At 36.3% G+C, this 8427-nt stretch overlaps 1 pseudogene; it reads right to left on the bottom strand.

The window, feature by feature from the left end:
• Window positions 1-191: 191 nt before the first annotated feature.
• Window positions 192-8427, bottom strand: part of LOC102838230 — a 43968-nt pseudogene continuing 35732 nt past the window's right edge.

Below are 8427 nucleotides of genomic sequence, written 5' to 3'. Positions count from 1 at the left end.
TGAACATATATGGGCTAACTTTATCTCTACTAATTTTTTTTTTTTTTTTTTTTTTAATTACCTAGGACAATTTATTAAATGCAAAACAAGATTAAGCATCCTTGCTGAGAGAATGCCCAGGGCAGGGAAGACCATAGTTTTCCTTAGAGGGGAAGATGTGAGCTCTTCTAGTCCCTCTTGTGTTGGGAAGTTTAGCCCATGTTCTGTCTGTTGCCATAACCCCTAGGATGGGTGTCCTTCCAATCATCCCTCTCCCGGGCTCTGTGTACTGTTTTCGTAGCATCTTCTTCTTCCTTTTGTTCCGGATCTTCTTGTTGCTGAGCAGTTTTGAATTCTGTTGATGGTATTTCCTGATCATACCAGTCATTCACTGTCATAGTTGCGACGCTTGGATAACCAGCTCCAAATACCTTGGCTTGGGCCATGTCTTGAGTGAGAATGAAGGGTTTCAATGGCGGCCTGTCCTGACGAGATGTGTGAGAAGTTGATGCCTCTTTTGAGGAGTCTTTTTCTCTTAGAATCTTTATCTCTTGATCAATGCTGTCAATTTCTTCCAGACTGCTACCAATCCACCTTCGAAGGTGAAGGAGGCAATATTCGGACACACTCATCATCCGCTTGACCACTTTCCACAGCTGACTTCAATCAGACAATCTATGCTCCATCGCCTTCTTCTGCTTGTTTCTCTCTATTTTAGCCTGTCGTTGAGACGCCATGATGACAAGGCTAGAATAGGTCATGGAGGAGCTACCAGTCTTAATTTCAACTGAGTTGTTCTTGGTTTTGGGTAGCTCAAAGTCTGCCACATGATAGTAATGGCACTGAGTTAAATAGTTTATAAAATGTTCTCTAACCCACTTCAAATGATCTAGACGCTTGCTGGAGTTGATTTGTTTCATGGCGAGGGCTCCCTGAAATGCTGACACCAACAGATACTCTCTACTAATGCTTTTTGAGTTAAGTACATTTTATGACTTATTAATTTTGTATATTTTATTGTATCAAAATTTAAAAATGTTTATTATGAAAAACAATAACATATCCAAAAATAGAATGAATAGTAAAAATGTAACATCATGTACATATCAGCCAGTTTTATCAATGGCAAAATTATGATCCCATATTATTTTACTGTTTCGTTCATGACCCTATTTTCTCAAGTGATTTGGAGCAGCATGCTGGGAACTCCTCAAGACCTCTGTCCCAAATTCTCTAGGCTGGATGATGAAGAGTACAGAGTAAAGAGTGAGATAGAGAGATTGCTGTGCCATACTATCTACCGTATATATCATAAATTCTGGAGGAAGAAATCACCCTCAGAGAATTCCCTTTTTAACTGACTGATTACTTGGCATTTCATTAGATTGCCTTATGAAACAGAAACCATAATAATATTTGGTCTAATCACTTGGGCTATGTTGTTACTGTTGTTGTGTGCCATCGAGTCAGTTCCGGCCCTTAGCAACCCTATATAGGGTTTCCAAGAAGCAGCTGGTGAGCTTGAACCCCTGATCTTGTAGTTCAAACCAACTTTGCAGTCCAGCACATTAACCCATACCACCACACCAGGACTCCACTTGGGCTATAGTCTAGCCAGATTAAAACATAGAATTAACCATCACTGCACCCATGCAATTCTCCAAGTCCTCTGCATCTTTTGTAGAAAATCCTCAGCTATAACTTCCATCTGTAAATATTACAGTATAATTCTATAATAAAATTAAATTAAAAATAAAAACATGATACCACTTTTGTCTTTAGGTGTCATTCAGGCAGTTCTCTCTCAAAGTGCCTCTACGTACAACAGAATGAAGTACTGCCCACCATCCTCACAATCCTTGTGTTTGAACCCATTGTTGCAACAACTGTGTCAATCCATCTCCTTGAGGATTTTTCACCTTTTTGCTGACTTTTTTACCTTACCAGTCATGATATCCATTTGCAGTGACTGACCCTTCCTTTTATATTAAGTCCAAAGTATATGAGAAGTCGTCTTGCCATCCTTGCTTCTAAGGAGCATTCTGGTTGTACGTTTTCCAACACAGAATTGCTTGTTCTTCTGGTAGCCAATTATGGATCCATTGTTTTCCTCAACACCATAATTCAAAGGCATCACTCTTTTTCAGTCTCTTTTTTTTTTTTTTAAGATTTTATTGTGAATTGAGTGTAAGTTTACAAAGTTTACAGGGCAGCTCATCAGTTTTACATTCAACAAATCATATACTTTGTTTCATTACAATGATTATAATCCCTTCCATGTAGTATTTCTCTATATTCATTTTCGCTCCTCAAAAAAAAACAAAATACGCTGGTGTGTATAATAATTTAAACCACCAAAGGACAAATTCTGCAAGCCTGTCTCCTGGCCATCAGCTCTCAGTCCCTCTCTTTCCATGAATCTAGAGTTCTCAGCTGCTCCCTCTCCATGTCCTCATCTCTGCCTCCATCTCTGGTGTCACTGCTTCTCTGATAGGGCCCCACATTCCACTTGTACTCTTCTCCCTTGATGGTCCTAGAGTCCTCTGTTTCTGGACTGTAAAATTAACTACCCTCCTGTTTTACCAAACATATCCTTCTCTGGGGACAGATCCCTCCTGCTATGTCTGAAGTATGTGACACAAAGTTTAGGTATCCCTGGCTACCAAGGAACATTCTGGCTATACTTCTTCCAACACAGATTTGTTTGTTCTTTTGACAATCTGTGGCACTTTCAATAGTCTCCTCCAACACCATAACTCCAATGTATCAATTCTTCTATGGTCTTCCTTCTTCACTGTCCAAGTTTCGCATGCATATGAGGTTATTGAAATACCATGGCTTGGGTCAGGCATAGCTTAGTCCTCAAACTGACACTTTAAAAAGGTCTTGTGCAGCATATTTGCTTAATGCAATATATTGTTTGACTTCTTGACTGCTGATTCCATGAATCTTGATGGTGGACTTGAGCAAATGAAGTCTTTGACAACTTCAATCTTGTCTCCATTTATATGGATATTGTTTATTGGCCCAGTGGTCAGGAGTTTTGTTTTCTTTATATTGATATGCAACCCATATCAAAGGCTGCGGTCTTTGATCTTCATCAATTAGTATTTTAAGTCTTCTTTACTTTGAGCAAGCAGGGTTATATCATCTGCATTTTGCAGGTTGCTAATGAGTCTTCCTTCAATCCTAATGCCAAGTTTTCTTAATATAATCCAGTTTTTCTGATTGTTTGCTCAGCATACAGATTGAATAAGTATGGTGAAAGAATACAGCCCTGGTGCACACCTTTCCTAATTTTAAACTCACCACAGTACTGACAGATAAATGGTGGGTAGTTCTGGTGTGTAGTTGTGGGTAAATGTGCTGGACTGGAAGGTCACTTTGAACTGGAAGATCTAGCTCACTAGCCGATACTTGGAAACCCTATACAGGGTTGCTATGAGTTAGAATTGACTCAATGGCACTTAACAACAACCATTATTTCTCTTAAATACATTATTTCCATAATACTATAATAATATATAATGTGATACATTATATTATATTGTACAGTAAATATAACCTAATATTGTTGTTGTTATGTGCCGTGGAGTCAGTTCCGACTCATAGTGAGTTTCCAAGGCTGTAAATCTTTACAGGAGCAGAAAGCTTCATCTTTCTCCCGTGGAGCAGCTGGTAGTTTTGAACTGCTAACACTGAAGATAGCAGCCCAATTCATAACAACTACACTACCAGAGCTCCTTATAACCTAATATATATACCTATTAATACATAAAATTGCCCAGATTACTTTTAGAAAGCAGACATGATCATTCCTACAAGATGTCTGTAATCATACATTGATCCTACTTATCTTTATCTGTAAAATATATATATTTAATTCATATAATCTGTAGATTATTCCACAGTCTAAATTATAGTGATTGTATATTCATGGTATAGGCCAAGATATTAATCCCATCCCAAATGTACTTCATAGAAATTATTGTTGTTGTTAGTGTCATTGAGTTGATTCTGACCTATAGCGACCCTGTATAGGGTTTCTGAGGAGCAGCTGGTGAGCTTAAACCACCAATCTTGCATTTCAAATGGCTTTGTAGTCTGGCTCATTAACCCACAGCACCACACCAGAACTTCTATAAATGATTAGCTAAATCCAAAATCCTGTTGCAATGTTGTAAAATAAGCATTGGACCAAAAATTGATTTGAATCACAAAGTCAGCAATTCAAACTCATAAGCTACTCCTTAGAAATCCTACAGTGTCGCTTTGAGTTGGAACCGATAGTATGGGACTTAGTTAGCAACAATAACAACCATGTCCTCTTTATTAGTTAGTTTGGCTATATAATAAAGAGCAACCTGGTTATTTTAATGCACAGTCCATGTAGGAAAATAATGTTAAAACATTATTTTTTTAAGGTAAGTTTTTATTTATTAGTTTTCAAAATAATTTGTTAGTTCATCAACACCTTTTAATAGTGAATAATTTCTTGCAATGTAAAATATTTTATTTAGTCATGGTTTCTTGTTATTTTTTGATCCATATTCCTTTTATTATAGCAGTTTAACATTTTTTTTTTAAGTTAAAGGAAATAGAAACGCATTCATAATCCTACCTACAAAAATGGAATGACTGTTTCCATTTTTGTATATATCATTTTCCAATCTTTTTTCTTATCCATTAAAAATATTTATTTCTGGTGACTATATATACAAAAGAGCTCTGGTAGCATAGTAGTTACTAATGGTGCTGCAAACAGCAAGGTCAGCAGTTCGAAACTACCAGCTGTTCTGCAGGAGAAAAATGAGGCTTTCTGGTCCAGTACTGATTTACAGCCTCGTAAACCCTGTATAGGGTCACTATGACTCCACGGCACATAACCACCATATATACAATCAAACATACATACATTCACAATTTCTACATAAAATGTTCAAAAAAATTGTACATTTCACATTATATTACTATTTTCACTATCTACCTATATTATTTCATTACCATTAATTTAAGCTTTCTGTCCTTTAAAGTTCTCATCTGGCTTTAGATGAACTGTTAACCAGTTTAAAATAATATAGACAATTTTTTACAAAAGCACAGCATACTGCTATAAATTAATAATGGAAAACACTTCATTAATTGGGCTAACTCTCTCTTACTTTAACAACAATATATTGGGATACCTCTGGTTCTCAGATTAAAAATTATTTCTGAGTATTAAGTTCAGGGATTCCCTAAAGTCTCAACAAACACAGTAAATCCAGTTTCCATATGGCATTGATGTGCTATTCCATATTTTCATTCTTTTGATAAGAATTTAGCTCATGGGAACCTGAACAAAATATTCAGCAGCTGTAGTCAGGCACCATTCATTTCTTGGGATTTTATGGTAATAGAGGTATAAGTTTATGGAGGTAATTAAGCCTGTAGTCCATTTCCATCTCTGATGTCTGGGTGTCCTTTTTCTGCTATTCCAGGTGTGTCAAGCCCAACTCTTGCATCTTTATGGCTACTTATAAGCTTTTAAGGCCCCAAACACAACACATTGAAGTAGGAGGTATAATAAAACCTCTAAAAACATTGTTAGGTAAATTGATAGATAGGCCCATTAGCAGATGACTTTACACCTTCAAACCAAGAAAATCAATTACATTAAGTGTGTTAAAAAAACAAAAAAGCAAAAACCTCAAACGCTATGGTGTCTAGTTAATTATGACTCATGGTGATCTCATAGGATACAACAGAACTAACCCATAGAGTTTCTAAGACTACAAATCTTTATGGAAGCTGGCTGACACATTTTTTTCCTGAAAACCATTGATGGATTCAAACTGCGAAACTTTCAGCATCTAACTGCTTATCCACTGCAATACTAGGACTCCTATGAAGCATTTGTTGTTGTTGAGTGCTATCAAGTCAGTTCTGAATCATAGCGACCCTGTATATGGTTTCCAAGGAGCAGCTGGTGGGTTTGCGTTGATGACCTTGTGGTTCCCAGTTTAGTATACATAAATAATATCAACAGGCACAGTCTTTTATTTGATAGTTTTGCTTTGTCATTTTGTATTAGATGTACACTTGTGGATAACAGATACATTAATCCAGTTGCATAAATATTGATCTCAGTCAATACCAATTTCCCACAACCTTAGATGAACATTTTCCCCCTTTTGTTTCTACCACTCTGTGCTGGTAAAACTAGTAACAGTTATTCCCTATATATAAAATATACCTTATATGCTTATATGGAATACAGTATTAATCTTAAGAATGTTCAAGTTTTTCCAATGCTTGGTTCTATAAATATATGATAGTGCCTCAGCTGCTCCTTGGAAACTCTCTACAGGGTTGCTCTGGGTGGGAATCGACTCAACAGCACTTAACGACAACAATGGTAGCATAGTGGTTATGAATCGGGCTGTGAACCTTAAGGTCAGCAGTTCAAAACTACTAGACGATCCATGGGAGAAAGATGAGGCTTTCTGATCCCATAAAGATTTACAGTCTCAGAAACCCTGACAGGGTCGCTATGGGTCGGAAAATGACTCAAAGGCACTTAACATCAACAATAATGAATCCTGGAGAACAAGGTCACTGGAATCAACAGACTACAAATTGAAACCTTTTAACAAACTGATACAGCACAGGAGACATTCACTCATTTATGCTCAGATTTTTGGAAGACAGCTACCTGACCAACTCATTGGAAGAGATATAGTTTGTGCCCATTCCAAAGAGAGGTGACCCAATAAAATGTGAAAATCATTGGACAATATCAATAATATCACATACAGGTAAAATTTTGCTAAAGATAATTCAAAAACGTCTCCAACAATACATTGATAAGGAACTGCCACAGGTTCAAGTTGGATAGAGATGAGGATGTGGAATGAGAGACATTATTAATGATTTCAGATAGATGTTGGCTGAAAACAAAAAATACCAGAAAGACATTTTTGCTTTATTGACTATGAAAATATTTTTGACTATGTGGATCATAACATGCTATGGATAACACTGTGAATAATGGATATTTCAGAACACTTAATTGTGCTCATGAGGAACACGTATGTAGACTAAGAACAGAACAAGGAGATACTAAATGGTTTTAAAAATAAAAAGGTTATTTTCTTTCACCATATTTATTCAATCTGTATGCTAAGCAAATAATCTTGGAAGCTTCATTATATAAAGAAGAACATAGTATCAGGTTTGAAGGAAGACTCATTTATAACCTATGGTATGCAGATGATACAACCTTGCTTACTGAAAGCAAAGAAGACTTAAATTACTTACTGATGAAGATGAAATACCATAGTTTTAAGTATGAATTGCACCTCAATATAAAATAAACAAAAATCCTCACCATCTGAGTTATATATAACATCATGATAAATGGAGAAAAAATTGAAATTGTCCAAGACTTCATTTTGCTTATATCCACTATCAACACTCAAGGAAGCAGCAGTCAAATTATCAAATGATGTATTGCATTAAGCAAATCTTCTGCACAATACCACTTTAAGTGTTCAAGATCAAAGACATCAGTTTGTGGAATAAGGTACGCCTCACTAAAGCCACACTATTTCCATAAGCTCCATACAGATGTGAAAGTTGGCCAATGACTATGAAAAACCACAGAATTGATGCATTTGAATGATGCTATTGGAGAAGAATATTAATAGTACCATGGACTTCTAAGAATATTAATAGTACCATCGACTGCTAGAAGAACAAACAAGATTTTGTTGGAACAAGTACAGCATGATACTCCTTAGAAGCCAGGATGGTTAGATTTTGTCTCTTATACTTCTGACGAAGGAATACACAGATTTACTATATCAAGAAAATGGAAGGAATACACAGATTAACTATATCAAAAACAATTGGTCAGTCTTCAACAACTTAAACTGGTAGCATATGGTACTGAAAGGAAAATTCCAATCTACACTGAAAGCATTTGTGAAAAACAAGGCTCCAGGATTTGATGGGATAAATCTGCCAACAAACTGATCCCATGGGACCAATCCTTGCGGAAGGACATTATGCTTGTTAAAGTCAGGGTCAGTTAAAAAGAGTAAGATTCCAAATAGATGGATTAGCACAGTGTTAGCATCAGTGTGCTTAATGATATCACAGGACTGGGCAATGTTTCATTTTGTTGTACAAAAGGTTAATATGAGTTGTAATCAACTCAACAGCACCTGACTTCAACAGCAATAAATGTCTCCTTTTGTGGCACTGTAGGATAATACTGGACTGCTAACCACAAGTTCAGCTCTTCAAATTCATCAGCTACTTCTTGAAAACCCTATACAGGGTTGCTTTGATCTGGAACTGATACAATGGCACTTACATATAACAATAACAATGTCTTTCGGTTTGTTGTACCTAGATAGTTATGTGCTGCTATGATGCTGAAAACTGTGCCTAAGCATTTTAAAC

This window comes from Chrysochloris asiatica, unplaced genomic scaffold (assembly GCF_000296735.1).
Source record: "Chrysochloris asiatica unplaced genomic scaffold, ChrAsi1.0 scaffold00084, whole genome shotgun sequence".
In the NCBI taxonomy this organism is placed as follows: domain Eukaryota; kingdom Metazoa; phylum Chordata; class Mammalia; order Afrosoricida; family Chrysochloridae; genus Chrysochloris; species Chrysochloris asiatica.
This window is presented reverse-complemented; position numbering and strand designations above follow the sequence as displayed.